Source organism: Ambystoma mexicanum, chromosome 9 (assembly GCF_040938575.1).
Source record: "Ambystoma mexicanum isolate Mex_15411 chromosome 9, UKY_AmexF1_1, whole genome shotgun sequence".
In the NCBI taxonomy this organism is placed as follows: domain Eukaryota; kingdom Metazoa; phylum Chordata; class Amphibia; order Caudata; family Ambystomatidae; genus Ambystoma; species Ambystoma mexicanum.
Window position 1 is genome coordinate 1316469073 of NC_090931.1, and position 20753 is coordinate 1316489825.

The following is a 20753-nucleotide window of genomic DNA, read 5'->3' on the forward strand; positions in this document are numbered from 1 at the left end:
CTAGGGGTGCACACATATTGACACTTCCATGTTAACAATCTCAGGCTGATGTGTATCTGACAGTTCATTGTCAAGTACTTTTCAGACATTGTCAGGTAGAGTCATCATTGATTGTCAGATGGTATGTGCCAGAGCAGTGTGCACTAGCCAGCACTGTGATTCCTAGGTGAAGAAGTTGGCCACCAGTTGCGTACGGGCTGCCTCCCCCCGTGCCCTTTCCCCTCCCATGCGCAGCGGGCGTGCATGTGGTTGTGGATGTGGGGGCACCACCATGTCCACGGGCAGGCCCCGGCGTGTTGCAACGTTGTGCAGGACACATGCTGCCACTATGATCCTGCACACTATTCGGGGAGCATATAACAGCTGCCCGCCAGAACGGTCAAGGGAGCAAAAGCGTGACTTGAGCACTCCGAATGTGCGCTCCACTATGCCCCGTGTAGCAATGTGGGCTGTGTTGTACCTTACCTGGGGTGGCGTGGTGGGGTTCCGGATTGGGGTCATCATGTGGGGGCTGATAGGGTAGGCACTGTCCCCTGCGGAGGTGGTGATGGGTATCATTAGTGGTGTTGTGTCATGACCCAGTATCTGACATGCATGCATGTGGAGTGGCATTCATGCTCACCAAGCAGCCATGTATCTCCATGCTGGCCAGCCTCTAGGTCCCGGCATAGGGTAGACATTCTGTAGATGAAGCTGTCGTGGGTGGACCCTGGATAGTTGGCATATACTGATGTGATGATTCCCTTGGCATTGCATACAACTTGGACGTTGATGGAATGCCAGTGCTTGCGGTTTCTATAGATGTGCTCTGTTGCCCTGGGTGGACGTAGAGCCACATGTGTGCAGTCAATTGCACCAAGCACTTTGGGGAATTGAGCCACACCATAGAATTCCTGGATGCACGTCCGCCTTTCTGCATGAGTCCTGGGGAGATATATGTGCCTGCGGACTGAAGGCCGTGCAGTGATGATGTTCAAGACCTGGTGTAGGCAGCGTGACTGCGTGGCCTGTGACACACCACCCACTATGGCACTTGTCCGCTGAAAGGATCCAGTGGCCAAGAAGTGCAGTACATTCAGGACCTTCTGCAGGGGGCTGAGTGCTTGGGAGCACAGGGTGGGTGATGTGAGGTCATCCTCCCACTCACTGACCAGGTCCAGTATGATGTGTGCTGGAAACCTGTACCTCCCATACACCTGGTCATCAGGCATCCCGAATAGGCTGGTTCTGGGTGTGAATATTCTGGCCCTGACTCTCCTCCTCATCCTCCTTTGGTAGCCCACTGCCACTGCTGCTAGGAACGGTATGTTCATCCTGGCATCTGGCTTGTTTATTGAAAAGTGCGCAAATTAATGCCTTGCGCGTGTAGTAGGCAGCGTGTGAGCCTCGCACCCCTGGAATCGGGTTCCCACTCCAATCGCGTGTGGAAATTCCCACGCTGCAGGCATACAGGTGCGCTGACGTACTTGCCTGTGTAAGTGGCCGCGCGCCCCTGAAATACACGTATATAGGCCAATGGCGTGTACGCGCACTTTTGGCCAATTACACGCGATGACACTCTGACGTGCAGGATTTCCACGTGTGCTCGTCTTCACGTGCTGAGTGGGGAACGCCCGTGCGGATCACGTCAGACGCGCTTACGCGATGAGGGACTCTGGTCCAATAGAATCGCGTATGCGTGCTGACGCACTTACGCGCTAAGGGCCTTTCCTCGGATTTCACGCTGACGTGCAGGAATTTCACGTGCCAAATCACTCCGTATCAAGCTGGCCACCCGAAAACACACGGAACACCACGCTCCTGCCCCGAAGGCCGAGTTACTGCCCCCCAAGTGCCCTGAGCAGCCTCCCACGTGCTATCTGCTGCTGCCTGCCTGCCTGCCTGCCTGCTGCCACCGTGCCCTGCCATTTGGTGCCTGCACATCAGCCATCTGCAGGGGTCCAGTTGCTGTGTCCACCCCTGCTGGAACTGAAGACTCCCAACTGGGATTACATCGCTCCACAGCCCAGCCCCAGGACCCAGTTGCCCACCCACACCTGCCTCTGGGGTTGCCATGTCGGGCACTTCTACATCTGGCACCAGTGGCAACCCCAGGCCAGAGGGGCAGAGGGGCACCAGCTTCACTGCCACCGAAGTTGGTGTCCTGGTGGAGCATGTCCTGGGGCAGTATGATGCCCTCTTTGGATCGTCCCGCGCCAGCAAGGAAGGACGGGAGAGGATCTGGGCCGACTGTGTGGTTGCCATCAACGCGGAGGGGGTGGCAACCCGCAACGTCTTGAAGATCAAGAAGCGCTGGGAGGACTTGAGGTCCAGGACCCTTGTGAAGGCCCGGCGCCTCGTGGAGGGGGGCCGGGGCCACATGAGTTCCATCCAGAAGAGGGTCCTGGAACGCGTACGCCCAGCGCTCCACGCCCAGATCCTTGAGAGGGAGACCCGTCTGGAGTTGAGCGGTAAGTGTCCAAGCATCACTGTGTGAGACAGGGCATGTTGCGGTGTGCTGGTTCTATGATACTTGCCTGTATGTGTGCCATGTGCCATGTATGCATGTATGTGTGCTGGGACATCATGGTAATGCATGTGCGACCAGTGATGTGTGACCCACATGGTTGTTGCATGTGTAGAAATGCGGCATGGGGAGCACTATGCAGATTTGGGACATGAGAGCATGCCAGTCTCTGTACCTGGACATGGATGGGGGTGAGGATGGGTGCTGATGCCAGGTACATATATGGTAGCCATGTCTGTGTGCCTGACCTGCATGTCTGTGACTTGTGCATGCCATGGATGCATGACTCATGTGTGTGACAATGCACAGATTCAGTGACGCACCCACCTTACCCTTGTTTTGCCTGTGTTTGGTGTGATTGTGGCCAGATGGATGTGACTGAGGTGTAGTGTGTGCATGTGATATGCATGAGCCATGATGCATGTGAGTTACATTTCATTGAATGTTTCAAGAGTCAATTGGACATGCATGGAAATGTGCATGGCATGCACCATGCCTGTTGCTGTGTGTGTTTTGCCTGGACTGACCCATGTGTTGTGGAGGGACATGATGGAAGTGTACTTTGACAGGGGTGCTCATCTGCTATTGCTTCCTGTCTAGGGGACCATTGTACAGTAGCCTGATGCTTGTGTTCTTTGTCTCCCTCTACGCAGCGGCTAGTGAAGAAGAGGGCGGAGACGGCGCTGTGGAGCAAGGCGGCGGGGATGCCCCCACGGCTGCAGCGGAAGGGGTGGGTGAGCCCCCACAGGGGCCTGCTACGGCGGGAGACGGTGAGGAGCCATCCAGGTTGGTGGTTTGCACAGAGGAGGAGGAGGCCGACACTGGTGCACACATGGGCCCTGGTGGGAGCATCCCTGCTGGTGCAAGTGGTGCAGTCCAGGGCCAGGGGCAGGAGGCAGCACAGGTCACCGTGGAGGGGCCTGTGCATGTCGCTGTCCCTGACCCTGTGAGTGCACCACCATGCACCAGCAGGGATGCCCCGTCCCAGGCCCGTCCGCAGGTAGAGGGGATGTCCATGTCAACTGACTCCCCTCCACCTGCGGCCGTGGGAACCCCTGGCCGCGTGGAGCAGGTCCTGATTGGGGTCGCGATGCGCACGGCTGTGATTCGTGATGCCGTGCGTGCTTCCCGGGAGGAGCACGCACGTCATCACGAAGTGCACCGTGCCGACGTGGCCCAATTGGGATCGGCCATGTTCGGGGGGTTCCTGCATGTGTTGGCCAATCTGACGGCCCTCTCCTCCTCTGTGCAGGCTATCCACCAGTCGTTCTCCTTGCCGTCTTCCGGCCCAGATGCCACCATGGCCCCCTGTGGACCTGCCCCGACCAATGCAGCCAGCTCGGTGGGGATCCCATCCCTGCCACAGTTGGGAGTCGGAGGTCCAGCAGGGGTGGACGACACAGCAAGTGGACCCCAGCAGATGGAAGATGTGCCGGCATCATCGGGCAGGGCACGTGCACGACGGCGTCGGTGGTTACCATCAGCCTGGATGCCGTCGTGCTGGCAGAGGCAGTGGCGTCGCAGGCAGCAGCGGGCTCGACGTGGGAGGCATCATGGCTCAGGGCCATCAAGATCGGAGGGGCAGGCATCGGCCGGAGGGCAGGGCAACCCTGGCATGGCGGTGTGTTCCGTGTGGGAGGAGTTTGGCCAGCGGATAGGTGCGGAGCGGCAGCGGGCGGAAGAGGAGCGGCTCGCCATGGCCAGGGCGGAGATCTCCATGCATCAGGCATTGAGGCGGGCTGAGTGCCTCGAGGAGGCTCGCAGGGAATTTGGAGAGCACATGGGGTTGTCCCTGCGAGACCTCGGGGCCAGGACTGAGTCCCGCCTCCAGGACATTGACGTGGAGTTCGAGGATGCCCTGGCCAGCATCACCAAGTGAGCCGCAGGACTAGCCCGCTGCCTTTGTATATAGTTTTTTAGTTAGTTAGTGCTAGGTTTCCTTTATTTTATTTTTTTTTTTGGACCGCTTGGACAATGGCCACTTCTTTGTACATATTTTTTTAAATAGTTAGTATTAGGTTTAATTTGTGGTGTTGGGCTCATGGACCCTTGAACAATCCTGTGAATATAGTTTTTTTTTGTGAGATAAATTTTTTAACTTTCATATTGGTCACACCATGTCGTAATGGTTTTTCTTTCATTTCATTCTACATGTGTTTACTTTGGACAAAATCTATTCATTTTTCTATCCTTTGTTTTTTGGTTTCTAATTTTTGTTCCCGGACATGGACCTTTTATTTGCTTTACCAGATAGTTGTCAGAGTTTACTTTATTTTTATTTTTAATACATTTTGATATTATCTTACACTTGTGTCATTTTTTCTTTGGTTTCTTACATGCCATGATATGGGTTCTGACATTGACTTGCACCCATTGTGTATGTGTGTGTGGCGGACATGTGTTCTTTTGCTTACTTGCCTTTGGGGTTGTGTCATGTGATTGCATTCACTATGTGGGTGCATGCAATCCTTGCCTGGGTGTTTGTGCTGGGTATGCTGGTCATTACTGCCATTATTGTGTATCGTCAGGACCAGGGGCCAGGGGGACATGGGTGGGGGCCTGGTGGAGGGTGCCCCAGGTGGATGGGGGGTTGGGGGTGGTGGGAGACATGGGTTGGCCATGGGTGGGGGCCTGCTGGCAGGTTGCCCACAGTGCTGGGGGTGGGGGTGGTGGGAGACATGGGTTGGCCATGGGTGGGGGCCTGCTGGCAGGTTGCCCACAGTGCTGGGGGTGGGGGTGGTGGGAGACATGGGTTGGCCATGGGTGGGGGCCTGCTGGCAGGTTGCCCACAGTGCTGGGGGTGGTGGGAGACATGGGTTGGCCATGGGTGGGGGCCTGCTGGCAGGTTGGCCACAGTGCTGGGGGTGGGGGTGGTGGGAGACATGGGTTGGCCATGGGTGGGGGCCTGCTGGCTGGTTGCCCACAGTGCTGGGGGTGGGGGTGGTGGGAGACATGGGTTGGCCATGGGTGGGGGCCTGCTGGCAGGTTGGCCACAGTGCTGGGGGTGGGGGTGGTGGGAGACATGGGTTGGCCATGGGTGGGGGCCTGCTGGCTGGTTGCCCACAGTGCTGGGGGTGGGGGTGGTGGGAGACATGAGCAGGTGTGCAGGGTAGTTCCCTGTGGTGTGTGCTGCCTGCAGGGGCCGTGGAGGGTGTACAGGTAATGCCTGGGAGCTCACAGCCAAATCGCGTGTGCAACTTCCCGCGCACCCCTCGAATCCACGTTCCCTGCCATATCGCGTGTGCAACTTCCCGCGCACCCCTCGAATCCACGTACCCGGCCATATCGCGTGTGGAACTTCCCGCGCGCCCCTGATAACCACGTACCCGGCCATATCGCGTGTGCAACTTCCCGCGCACTCCTGCAATCCACGTACCCGGCCATTTCGCGTGTGCAACTTCCCGCGCACCCCTCGAATCCACGTTCCCTGCCATATCGCGTGTGGGACTTCCCGCGCGCCCCTGAAAGCCACGTACCCGGCCATTTCGCGTGTGCAACTTCCCGCGCACCCCTCGAATCCACGTTCCCTGCCATATCGCGTGTGGAACTTCCCGCGCGCCCCAGAAATCCACGTACCCGGCCATGTCGCGTGTGGAACTTCCCGCGCGCCCCTGAAAACCACGTACCCGGCCATATCGCGTGTGCAACTTCCCGCGCACTCCTGCAATCCACGTACCCGGCCATTTCGCGTGTGCAACTTCCCGCGCACCCCTCGAATCCACGTTCCCTGCCATATCGCGTGTGGAACTTCCCGCGCGCCCCAGAAATCCACGTACCCGGCCATGTCGCGTGTGGAACTTCCCGCGCGCCCCTGAAAACCACGTACCCGGCCATATCGCGTGTGCAACTTCCCGCGCACTCCTGCAATCCACGTACCCGGCCATTTCGCGTGTGCAACTTCCCGCGCGCCCCAGAAATCCACGTACCCGGCCATGTCGCGTGTGGAACTTCCCGCGCGCCCCTGAAAACCACGTTCCCTGCCATATCGCGTGTGGGACTTCCCGCGCGCCCCTGAAAGCCACGTACCCGGCCATTTCGCGTGTGCAACTTCCCGCGCACCCCTCGAATCCACGTTCCCTGCCATATCGCGTGTGCAACTTCCCGCGCACTCCTGCAATCCACGTACCCGGCCATATCGCGTGTGGAACTTCCCGCGCGCCCCTGATAACCACGTACCCGGCCATTTCGCGTGTGCAACTTCCCGCGCACCCCTCGAATCCACGTTCCCTGCCATATCGCGTGTGGAACTTCCCGCGCGCCCCAGTAATCCACGTACCCGGCCATATCGCGTGTGGAACTTCCCGCGCGCCCCAGAAATCCACGTACCCGGCCATGTCGCGTGTGGAACTTCCCGCGCGCCCCTGAAAGCCACGTACCCGGCCATTTCGCGTGTGCAACTTCCCGCGCACCCCTCGAATCCACGTTCCCTGCCATATCGCGTGTGGAACTTCCCGCGCGCCCCAGTAATCCACGTACCCGCCCAGCCCATATCGCGTGTGGAACTTACCGCGCACCCCGGTATGCACGCACACGTTTATTTTTTCTCTCTGCGCGTGTCTGTGTTTGTGGGTACCCCTTTGTACGTCATTTGTCCAGGAGGGCAACAGTATTGTACATTGGTCATGTCTGTATATAGGTGCTATTTGTTGGCGCGCCTTTTAGCGCACATTTCTTGCAGGCGCAGACACGCTACCGCCTGCTTTCTTGTGGCGGTCGTGTTTGTGCCTGTTTGTGCCTGTGCGCTGCTTTGAGCGTGCGCTTTTTTGCCCTATTCTATTCCATGAATACGTGTTGTATGCGCGCGTGTGGGCGTTCCGCGCACTTGCCTCCTGAACTTTCCACGTGCCGCCCACATTCTTCCCCATTCCGAGTGTTGTGCCCCATTTTATTCCCCATTCCGAGTGTCCCGCCCTGTGTTCCGCCTACTTTAGAGCTGTGCGCTGCGCTCGGAGTGATGGCGCAGTGGCCGTGGCGCACGACGTTGGTTGAACTGTGCGCCGGCCTGCGCCGCGCGCTTTTTCGGCGCACGTCCTCTGCTTTTCTTGCGCACGGACTTCCATGAATCGACGTGCGCTGGTTTCCCTGCGCTTTGCGCTGATTTTCGGCGCAGCGCACGTATTGGCCCCTCTGCGCCGGGATTTTCGGCGCACATTTATTCCATGAATCGGCCTGTGTGTTTCCTGTACAATCTGACATCGTGTGGAGTGCTCCTCCTTGAGGACTCTTAGGGAAGGTGACCTTGTATGTGGCTAGCCAACAGAGAACTGTAATTGAGAAAGTTATCAGAGATTGCATGGGGAGTTAGGGCGCTTCTTTTCTTTTGCTGCAGTATGCGAAGTCTATAACCTTGGCTTTTTTTTAAACACTGGAAGGGAATTGCATGTATTTTTTTGTGCATTGCGATATCTGCCAACATCTTAAGTGAATCTGGTTCGAACTAAACAGGGCTTTAAGTGGGGTAAGTAAGAAATCGAGAAGGGGGGGTCCTCATTTGGGGGCGTGGCTTGTGGGATGGGCGTGGCCTGGAAAGTAAACAAACCATAGTAAGGTACGCAAACAAATATATAAATGTAAGCATTCATATATTTATGTGCATACCTTACTATGGTTTGTGTAGTATGGAATCCATCTTTTATAAACATAGAAATATGAAACATATTTTTATGTTTATAAAAGATGGCTAGAAAAGTACACAAACCATAGTAAGGTACGCACATAAATATATTAATGCTTACATTTATATATTTATTTTTCGTGCTTTACTATGGTTTGTGTACTTCAAGATAGCTTGAAAAGTACACAAACAATAGTAAGGTACGCACACAAATATATAACATTTATATATTTGTGTGCATACCTTATGGTTTGCATATTTTTCAAGCCATCTTTTTTAAACATTTCTATATTTATAAAAGATGGCTTGAAAAGTACACAATTCAAGCCATCTTAAGAAAAAGATGGCTTGAATTGTGTACTTTTCAAGCCATCTTTTCTAAACCTCGAAATATGTCAAGGAATCCCCAGGTTCGCTGATGGTTAAAGATGCCTCGAACATCTGGGGAGAAGGGGCGGGGCGAAACAAAGGGACAGTAACTTCCTCTGGTGGCCCCTAGCGTGAGAAGTCACCAGAGGAATTTACAGTGACTGACAGAAGTGCCAGGGTGGCACTTCTGTCAAGCTTACCTGACTTAATTAATGGCGGGCGCATCTCCCATTGTGGCAGCGGCAGGATAATGTGTCCCGCCAATGTCGTGGTGGGACTGGGGGGCCCCGGCAGGGCCCCAGCTCTAACCAACTTTTTGGAGAAGGCCAGGTCCTGGCACCCGGCCCACTTAAAACACTGGAACTAAATGAGACAGCCTTGTTTTATTTTGGTGATTGTTAAATAGCGCACACCTACCTTATTCTGACATATTGCATGCCTACCATCGGGGAGCAGCCTAGTTCATTACAAAGAACAAATAAAACGGAGAAGACATCCCGTAGTTTCCTGCATGCTGAGCTACACTTGTGGAATGCCCAATGGAACATAGAGCCCATGGATCTGTATATTCTGGGAATGACCATTGATAGGGATCTTTAGGATGGGAGCTTATACTGGGTGGATGTACATCCCCTGCTTTCCTGCCTACCACCTATACCTGTAACATAATAAAGTCCATTCCTTTTGTACTCACCTGGTCCTGTGTGGTTCCTGCTTCCTTCCTGCTTCTCCTGATACCCAGGACACTACAAATTTAGAACATAAGGTGCTGTTCATAGACATAGCTCTCAACTCACATGCCTTGGGTGGGTGTCACCCGCATTGGAAATAGTTAAATTGCGTGCCTAGCCCCTTACCGGCCTGTAAAATTCAATGGGTTCTCACCTGTCCAAATCAAAATGATGTGCTTTAATCCACCCTTCGGCCCTACAAGGTTAAGAGGTATGCATAGAACATTATGGTGCATGGAGTCTGTGTTGTGTTGATGTATTTAGAACTATGTAGCACGCGAACCATTCTCCTTGTCTGTTCGGAGTTTGGTTCGCGTGACGAGAGAGCCGTTTGTATGTTGTTGTGAGTGGACCGGTACGGCGGGCCCCGCTTCAATAAACTTCAAGTTTATACTTACCACTGCCTCCGTTAATCTTCACATTCACAGTCTAAATGCCTACAACTCTGATGATTTAGGCTCCCATGCTTCCTGTTTCATGGCATGATGGGTTCCGTAGCTGGAGCCTGGCGGAATACAAAGGGACCGGGCTGGTAAGTGAGGTAGCTGACAGTAGGGCTCAAGTCGAGGGAACACGCAGGTGGATGGCATCCGCCCACTTTTTTTCTGGGGGCAGACGCCCATTGTGTTCTCAATTAATTCATTTATAAATTATTTTTTTTTAAAGTGCTAATTCCTCTTTATAACACAACATTGTATCTGGGATTTGAACAACAGACTCCACATTGTTGCTGGTGGTCGTAGAGATAAGGGAGAGGACTAAAGCAGAGAACGCGAGGAGTGCAGCAGGAGATAATGGGCCTCATGGCGCGTTAGTCAGTATGTGAAAAGATGATAGTAAAATAGCAGCAACAGTATTATCACTTCTTCACTGCTGCTTTCCCACACCTTTGCATTCCGAGGTGGGAGCTGAAGTTGAGGATTCACCTCTAGCATATACCTGTAGGTAAACCCTCCACTTTACCACCAAAAATCATCAGATTTACGGCAGCAGAATTACTCCTTATGGTAAATCTGATGAAATTCCTGTGGCGACTTATGCAAAATTGGGGATCAACACTGCCTTACCTCAAATTGTAATCCTGCTGCACATCTGTGATGCTAAGCGGCGGTAAACACGTTTGGCAGTAATTCTGGCAGAATTACTGCCAAAGTCGCAATGAGTCCCAATGTTAGCTATATAGTGCGTGCAATGTCATACAAGGATTTGGACGCCAGGAGTAGGAATTTAAAAATCGAAATGTTTTTCATGTGCAGCTAACGGGCATGACGGTGGTGATTGGATGTTGGGAGAAGATCGGGAAAGATTGTAGTGGGCATGAGTATCGAAGTTGTGCACTGTGGCAAGCAGAGGAGCAGGTGGCATAGTAGCTAAGGCAGTTGAGTACTGATGTCATTGTGAGGGCTTTGGTAGATTTGAAGGTAAGAAGTCGGTGCATTGTCCTGATGTTAAGCATGTTAATCCCGGCCACCAGGGCCATCCCTAGGATTTGCGGGGCCAAGTGCGGCAAATTAAGTGTGGGGCCCCTTGATTTGCATGTGATATCACAGGAAGTGACATCACACAATCATGACCAATAAGTATGTAGGGAGCACCGAAAACATGGTAATCCGAGAGGAGAATTTCCAATAACTACACTAGCAAAGTATAAAATGTGCCCAACTTTTAAGCCCAACAATTTATAATGAAATATTTCAAAGAAAACAAAATCCAAACATGAAACGTGAGCTTTAAGGACACTTTTATGTGTACTTGTGGGTAAGCGTCTGCATTGGAAACATGACAACCTGGTGTGAAATCCTAGTAGCTGAACACTTGAGCAAGCACATTTTGTTTAATGCTGGCCTCAAACACACAGAACCTGGGTTGTGTCTACCCGTTGAAAAAAGTGGGCGGATGCTGTCCACCCACATGTATCCGATTTGTACCCTGAAAATCAGTACAGGGCCAGAACCAGAGAAAATATCCCCTCCAGTCTCTAGGATGACAACCTCTCTTGTCACATCCTTGGTAAATATTCATGGCTCACTTGCATGCTTCTTATATAATGTGAGGAAAATGTTACATTCTACTTAAACACTTTTTGGATTGGGAAATATAAACATGTGGAAATAAGGCAAATAGCTAAAATAGTTTTGTACAATATGTTTAATTGTGCTGGAGGAAGGCACAGATTTTAGGCAGCTAACCGCTGCTTTGCATGTCTTTTCAAAATAAAAATGCCCCTTTGCAGTTCTTAACACAACAATGGTCTCTTAAAAAGGCCATTATTATTGAATTGCACCCACTTTAAACGCTTTGCTTTAAGAAAGAAAGTGATGAGCACTGCAGTTGAGGCCTGCAACGCCTATTGTGCTGGGAGCAGGGGTTTGTCTCTCCAGAGTCACAGCAGGAGGTTGACAGGTGACAAGTTGCCTCCCCAGAAGAAATAAAAGGGAGCACAGCTCGAGGGACAGCAGCTACTTTTGAAAAAGCTATTCCAGCAAGTTTCACCGTCATCATGCAGACTGCAGCATGTGCCGCCTGTGTGCTCAGAGTGGATTACAGCAAGTTTAGGAACTTTGAGCACACGGCCCATGCTGCAGCCTGCAAGGCGCGGGGCCCAAGCCGCCATCTAGGTGGAAGTAATTAAGTGGTTGAGATTAAGGTCACTATCAAAAAGGACCCATGGTTGTGTGCATTAAAGAAAGTGGGGAATAAATCATGTCGGAATGAGTAGGGTAATGGAAGACGATTGGGGAATCGCAGGGAGGAAGGTAGTTTACTTAATTCTTGGAGGAATTAAGCATAAATTAGCAAAGTACCATTCAGTGACAGATTTCAGAGAGACAAGCACATATGAGAGCAGAGAAGTGAAGAGTTAAGATGGGGATGGAAAAAAGATTTGCATGTCAACAGCAAAAAGGTGGTAGGAGAACCCAAAGAAGGAGATCAGTTGACAGGGATGAGATGTAGAGGGTGAATAGCAAGGGCCAAGCGCGTAACCTTGAAGAATGCAAACTAGTAGTGAGGTTGGTCAAAGATTCCATTGGGCTCATACGTTTGGCGGAGAGGGAAAAGTGATGGTAAAAGTGGCGGTAATTCCGTTACTAGAAGGGGTGAGCAGGCACTGCTTTTCTCCTATTGTTTCTTCAATATTCTCAATTGACGATGAGCTTAAAGCAAAGCGTAGTGTGTGGTGTGCAGCCCACTATGACGTGCCACAGCGCAGGGCCCAAACTGTAACTGTAGAAGAAGAGACCTAGGCTCAATAGCCTTCGGTGTGGGCCGCACACCCTCTATTCTCACTTGGGGTAATGTAGCTTCTTGAGATTACTTGTGTAATAATCACGTGTACTCTTTTGTAGTTTAAAAAAAAGATGGTATTGAATTTTTTGATTTTCGAATTAATAATTTTCAATCTTGGTTATATTCACCAAGCACTAAACAATTTCTTCAAGCAAACATGTAGATTGGCCGTTGCATTTGGGATGATAATCCTTCATCAGGGCCTTAATCTAATCCTTTAGTTTCCATTATACATCATAAGAAACATAATTTTAATAAACGTCACATTGGTTGATGCGTTAAATTAATGACCGGGTACCCACAGGCGAGAACACACAACGTGTAGGGATACATGTAAGGAAACAAAACAAAACATCCGTTACCTAACTGTTTTACTCAATGAACATGCATTTTACTAGAGAAATGGTTCTCATGTAATTGTGTTGGCATTGCTAGCTTAATGCTGTAATGTTGCTGTAAAGTGTTTGACTTCCGCTTGATCACTATTCATTTTTAAGCATGCTTCCATACACCAATGCCATAGTGATGTGATCTGGTAAATTGGTATGTTCGATCGTGACATAGTGCCCTGTTGGACAGTGTTTAACTTCCTATGGATCACTATTCGTATTTAAGCATGCATCGCTACACCAGCACCATAATGATGTGCTCTAGTGAAATGGTATATTCACTCGTGACTAGATGTCTCACAGCACAAGCTTTGTGAACTGAATCATGATCTAATCTGAATTATATGCGGCAGTTCCTCGCAACGTGTTGCGATGCATTCCTGAAAACCAATGTATTCATTTAGTTGCGAGAACTGACTGGCTAAAGTTCATAGTATTTGTCATCACAAGTCTGCGCTTACCTTTTCAAAAAGGATCGATGAGTGCTGTATGCATTCGTAACACGGTCAGCCAGAGTGACGGTGCCCGTGTGCTTTTACATGTTTGTATGGTTGTCATCGCAACGTCTCCTAGCAAAATGGGCGATAGCTGTGAGACCCGACGGCCATCTTTGAATGGGTTGTGCCTGATGTATTAAAACTGCATGCATTGATAATAGACAAGTAGCCAAATGTATGTTCATAATCTGTCTCTGTCTAATTATGTGCGAATGCCATGGCCATGGTCATGCCACGAGGTTCTTTGTCCTGTCCTTTGGGAATCGTGCCCCTTCACCTTCCCCAGGTCGACCCGACCCGGGTCAGTCCTTATTTGGGTATGCATTCTCCCGCTAAACGCCAAGCTTTCACTGGCTTCTGCATGCCTTGTGTGTGTGCTTCCAGGATGTGGGCTGGATTGTCTGGTTCCAATACACATCCTGGGTGCCAGAGAGTCTCTTGTGCTGTGAATGCCTGGGACCACCGTGGTCCATGATTGGTCCACGTATGGTATGCCTGTATATGAGCAGATCTCCCATTGCGTCCTCTTCATTTTGGCGCGAAGGAGATTTTGTATAAGAGAAGGATCCAAACACCCATACCAGGTCGATCTCTGGAGTTCTCACTGAACGAAGGATAGGATCCAAGTGTCCTGAAACATGTAGATTGGCCATTGCATTTGGGATGCTAATCCTTCATCAGGGCCTTATCTAATCCTTTAGTTTCCACAATAGAAACCAAGTCGAAGGAACTGCTGGTGACCCACTGGAAGGTTTGGCACCCTGCGCCCGCTGTCGTCCCACTGGACCCCTCTGCATCTGGTCATCCTAGAAGGTATGCAAAGACGCTTCAACCCATTGGAATAGTGGAACCAACTATTCTCGGCACCTTCATCAGAAGTGTCCCAGGGCCAGCCAGTGGACTGACCAGCTTGCGCAGGACCTTTGCTCTGATACCGCTGCCATTTCGAGGAGGCTCTTGAAACTTGGTACATCGCAAGATCTGTGTTCACGGCAGTCTCACACCGAATTTCATACACTTGTCATTCCCAGGTCTGGAGTAAAGAGAGAGCGCCTGAACCGGAGTATACGCGGTTACCGGTCGCCCAATCGTGGTGATGAACTTCGCAAGTTCATTGCAGCTGTTCCCCTCTGTGCCCTGAAGCCTGCTACAGCAGAACTTGCCTGATCCATCCACCAGGAGCGGAGAAATCACCACCGTCCATTTTGGGAAACAATGCTGTAACTTTGATGCTGAAAGCCGCAGAGCCGCGAGATTGCCGCATTTGAACCTGCAACCAAAGTGGACTCGACTGTCGAAGTTTGGTCCGAAGTGCTCCGGGGGTCGGTGAGTAATTGCCACCCTTACCGGTGACCCCTAGCACATCCATCCATTTTTACAGAGGGCCCCTCTCATTTCCACTGCTAGTGCGAACTAGCAAACTATTCCCAACTCTTGGAACCGGCACTGCCCTCAATGGGATACCCTCCACGGATAGTGGGAACCTATTGTGCATCACCTCACCTACCTTCCTGCGCTGCTATAGACCCTACAAAATATCCTGTTTCGCCCATCTGCACTACCGCGTGCACCAGCATCGCAAGTACATTTGAGCACTAGGCTCCTCTCATTTTAGGGATTGAACTGCCTTTCAGTTAGGATTGTGTTTGATGCAGAACTGCCTAAAGACTATTTTCACTACCTGCTTCCTTCCCTTTTTAGGTTGTGGACCCATTTTGTGCATTAACCCTTTAGGCCCCTTTGCTCTTGTATATATGTATCTTGATAGGATTGTGTTGGCTTAGAAGTATTACTATGATTTATATTGTGTGTTGAACCTCAAAGGCCTTGAAATAAATGTATTTGTATTTTTAATATATATACACCTGGCTGGGAGTGATTTGTAAGTGTCCTTTACTCTGTGTGCTCATTGATGTCTTTCAGTCACCCTTACTTCTCCTGAGACCTAGTCTTGACCGCCGCCAATGCTACCTTGATTGGTCTGGCTTCTCCAGAAGGTTACCCTGTTCCAAGAAGCTAGGCTGGCCTTCTGAACCTCTGCCCACCAGCTCAGAGTTCAGAAATCCGTCTTAACAGGCCCCATTTGGGATACAAGCTCTGTGAGAATTTTCCCCTCAGAGGACAAGTGCACAGCCATCAGAGGCCCATGGGGCATTTTCTGAGCAGAACAGTGACCTCAGTATGGTGGTACCAGCGCCTAAATTGCAGCTACACTACGCATCCTCTTGGAGTCAGAAGAGGGGATCCCAGGCGGAGCCGGGCAGCATTCCACTGCATCTCCGCCACAACCTAGTCTGGTGGAGCACGGACAGCAATTTATGGATGGGCAGGCCCTTTCATCAGCCAGCTCTGCAGGTCACCATATCCACGTGGGATGGGAAGCTACCTTGGACAGCCACAGTGTCCATGGAGAGGGTTCTGTCAGGAGCAGGCGGCCTTCATCAACTGGCTTGAGTTGATGGCAATCTGGCTCGTCCTCAAAGCCTATTTGGCGGCAATCAGAGCCTGCTGGAACTCAGGGCAGGATGTTGTTTCTCATCCTCTAATCCGGTGGTTAAAAGGCATTTGACGGGCCACCACAGACTCTACCCGCCCATCAAGAAGCCACACCTCTTGAGTAACCTCAACATAATGTTGGGCATCTTGGCACATAAACCACTTGGGCCGATGGCGTCCGCAGAATTCAGGCTAGTCACCAGTAAGACAGCCTTCTTGGTGGGTCTTACGTCGGCACGCTGTGTTAGCGAAATCAAAGCTCGGAGGGCTCCCGAGCCATACACTATCTTGCACAGGGACAGGGTGGTCTTAAGAACGCGTCCCACGTACTTACCTGAGGTAGTCTCTGCGTTCAATCCAAATGATTTGATAGTACTCCCTACTTTCTTCGCTGAACCTAAGAACCATGCTCAGATGGTTCTGCACTGTCTTCATGCTAGACGAGCGTTAAAGTTCTATCTGGACAGGACCAAGAGCTTCTGCAAGTCTAAAGCTCTAGTTATCACCCTCGGAGGGTCAGGGCCAGGATATCAGTCTTCCAAGGACTCCATAGAAAGGTGGATGGTGGCCTCCTTAAGGTGGCCTAGGAGGGGCAACACAAACCGCTTCCGGCAAACATGCATGCCCATGCATTCAGAGCCAAGGCCACGGCGGTCGTTTTCCAGAGACATGTACTGTGGCAGGTCATCGGCTGGACAGCCCCTTATGCCTCTCCCTTGGCTTTTTGCAAGCACTATTGTTGGGATGCCGGCTCCAGGTCAGACGTGGCATTCTGGCAGGTGGTATTAAGGAACTTGTTTTCTTAAGGAGGGTCACCTCTCCACCCTGGGGCTACATTCAGTTGTAATCGCCCATGCCCTATGGAGGAAAGGGGACGGGACGTAAGAGAAATTACAAGTTACTCACCGTAGTGACCAACATACTCTTAGTCCATGGTCCCCGTTCCTCCATACGTCCCACCATCCTTCCCCCTAATAAAACTGGTGTAACTTAGGCAATTGTAATATTATTGACGTCTCAAGGGGGACTGAGGAGTGGCGCCGGTGGGCGGAGTCAGGGGAGTCCATACTCCCAGGGCTGCACCGCCGCCTCTAAATTTAAAGGGGAAGAAGGTTTTTTCTGGTGAAAAAGGTTCAGTCTCCCGTCCCTAGCGAGGGATGCCCATGCAGTATGGAGGAAAGGAGACTATGGACTAAGAGTACGTTAGTCACTATGGTGAGTAACTTGTAATTTCTCCTCTGGTTCAGGCTCCTCATGGTTCGTTAACCAAGGACAATTATCATCCTCTCAGTCTTCATTTCCAAGGCAGTTCAAAAGGGGCAGAGGGCGAGGCCAAACCTCAAGATGTTTAGCCACTTCCACAAACAAAACAACTATGGCTCCCTACTCCAGTTCCCCTCACATATCACCCCAGTAAGGGGTTGCATAACATTGTTCACCCACAAATGGGAGGATATCACCTGCCAACGGTAAAAAAAGGGTATTGCATCGAGTTTCAAGAACAACCATGCAGTCACCTGCCAAATTACCAAATTATACCAGTAGAACATCTGCAGATTCTACAAGACGGAATACAAATACTGCTACAAAAGGGAGCCATAGAACATGTTCCACCATCAGAGGTAAACACATGTATTTATTCTGTGTACTTCCTTGTTACAAAGAAAGACAAGACAAACAACCAGTGCTGTACCTAAGGCCACCAAACACACATTTATAGCCATACAAACTCAGGATGACAACGCTTCAAGAAGTCATCCCACTGCTCAGTAAAGTAGATTTTATGGCATCACTAGAAATTAAAGATGCATACTTTCATATTCCAATGCTGCCTGCACATTGAAATTACTGACGGTTCAAAGTGGGTCAAGTGCATTATTAATTCAAAGTGCTCGCCTTCGGGATCACATTATCCCCTTGTGCATTCACAAAGTACTAGCAGTGGTGGCAGCGCACCTATGCAGAGAAAGTATTCCAGTCTACCCTTATCTGGTGAGTTGGCTAATAACAGGATAAATGCAAGAAATATGTCAGCTAAACACTCAGAAAACAATAAATCATCTGCAGAAACTGGGTTTTTACATCAATGAAAAGAAGGCAAGCCTAATCCCCAGTCAGCAAAATCAATTTGTAGGGGCAGTCATTCAGACAAAAGACACCTTGGTATTCCCCTCCAACGAGAGGGTCCACAGCCTAATTCAACAAATACCTTCTTATACAGCCAGTCGACAGATAACAGTCAGAAAGGCTTTGTGCCTTCTCAGCATTATGGTTTCATGCATTTGCATTGTGCCACATGCAAGACGTCATATGCATCCGATGCAAGAGTGGTTATCAAAACAATGTTCGCAGCCAAAGATCAATTGGGACAATCTAGTGGTGGTTTCTCAAACACTGGTGTCGGCTCTTCAATGGTGAACAAAAGAAAACATGTTACAAGGAAAACGTTTGTCAATCCAACAGCACATCTTACAATCACAACCGACACATCACTCTCAGGGTGGGGAGCACATTGTCTCCACCAAACAGCACAGGACATGTTCTCACCCAATCATGCCATGAAACATATCAACACCCAACCCTAGAGTTGTTGGCAGTTTTCAAGGCCCTACAAGCTTTACAGCATCAGTTAATTGGAAAGAATGTGCTAATCATTACAGACAGAACAACAACCATGTTTTACATCAACAAACAGGGCAGGACTCAATCCTCAGTCCGTCCATATGAGCACAGACGATCTGGAACTGTAGCTTCCAAAGTGGAATACATCTACAATCTCAACATGTTCCAGGGGAACACAACTACCTAGCAGACACTCTAAGCAGAAAACACAGCCCTCAAAACACGATTTGGAGTTACATTCGCACATTCTAAGCATAATTTTTACAGGCATAAATCTATTTGCTACATAAGAAAATGCAACATGCTTATATTTCGCCTCCAGGTTCCTGCAGAAGGAATCCAAGGGAACTCACTGTGGATTAGATGGTCAAGGATATTTGCTTACGCTTTTCCTCTCACCTCACTATTGAACAAAGTAATCCACAAGATGCACCTGGCAAAGTTTACTATGATCCTAACAGCTCCAATGTGGGCTTGTCAGATGTGGTTTTTCCACCTCCTCAAAATGTCAATTTGCCCACCAATGAAACTATCCTGGTCTTACAATATGTTGACATAGAATAAGGGGTTAACCCTTCATCCTCTACCCCAAGCAATCAATTTAGCACCTTGACTCCTGAATTCATGGTGTTTGGTCATCTTAATTTGCCTGTCAGATGCATGGAAAATCCAAAAGAAGCCCGTAAACCCAACACTAGACACTGCTATTTTAACAAATGGAAATGATTTGTAGTATGGTTTAAAAATCAATGTCAACCCTATTGCCCCACTTAACGCAGTGTACCATTTTGAAGACCGAAAAGTATGGGGGAGTTTAACATCCAATACATGCCTCTCTGAGCAAACCTACAAATCAGGTATAGACAGGCAGAGATAACAGGGTACTTCCAAGAGGGGCTATGTAAGATGTAATGATGATACTTGGTATGCCCAACAGTTTCTTATTTCATTCGTCACAATTTTTCATTAATTATGTTTGTCAATGAATAACTATATATGGAACTCATAATCAATAGTCAAATATCTTATTCATTGGTATATTTTTCTTCTCTACAATCTATTCTTGTTTTAGGTTTACATTTCCTTCTTTTGCACACATTCTTTTCCTTTCATGCACATCATTGTCAATTAATTTCTTTTCTACACATGTGCATTTTATATAATCTATTTTTACATAAAGACAGACATTTGTTCTGAACAAAACATGATATACGCAACCTTATTCTGAACATAATACAGAGAACATTCCTCTTAATCACCTTGTATTGTGCTACCTCTTATTGCCTAAGCACCAATTTGTATAATGTGCATATACAGCCAAATCACTAATCATCTGGGTGCATATACATAGATATAAAATAAATTACATATAACAGGGTCTACGTCACAGAGATAAAGTTCACACAGTTTCTCTTGTATTTTTATTGAAAACTAGCGGAAGGATCTTACTATCCCCTTCTGTTAGTCTAATGTTTTGGTGGAATTGGGATTGTACCACCTTCTTCAGGACCTCTTGCTACTACTGAACTCTGAAAAAATATAACATAAAACAATGTATAAGCTAATCTTACATTTCTCTATGTGTAACATTATCATAAGTTCTAATTTGGTTTTAAGTGTAAGTATGTGTAGCACTTGCCTCACGACCTGCTTGGCCTCTCCCCCTTCAGTCCTCTCGTGCTTTTATTCTTCCCTTAGTCAGCCATTTAGTGTTCTTGTTTGAATTCTGTGCAGAGAATTTGGCAAGGTTAAAGGGGGAGGGTGCTGAAAAGCTCTGTGATTCACCCCCCTCTATGCATCCTATTAGCTTGCCTATCAGGACCTAGTGATCCTCGGTTTATTTGAATGAAAAGAATGTGTGTCTGGTGCGTCTGTTAACACTGTGGTGATCCCGTGCTGCTGAGAAGAGAGACACGCATATAGGAGTCTTTCTCCCCTTTTGCCTAATTTCACCCATCCTGTTGACGCTTGCCTTCATCTCCAACCAGAAAAGCGGAGTATGGACGAGTGTCTGGTGTGTCTGTACACACTGTGGTGATCCTGTGCTGCTGAGAAGAGAGATATGCGCATAGGATTCTTTCGCCCCTCCTGCTGACGCCCGCCTTCATCTCCAACCAGAAGAGCGTAGCAGAGTGTGGATGAGTGTCTGGTGGAGAGAGGACCGGAGGCACCATGGAGGAAGGTCAGACCCTGAGGAGCTGTAAGGTCCGGAAAGACGACGACAACGCGAAAACCCCAAAG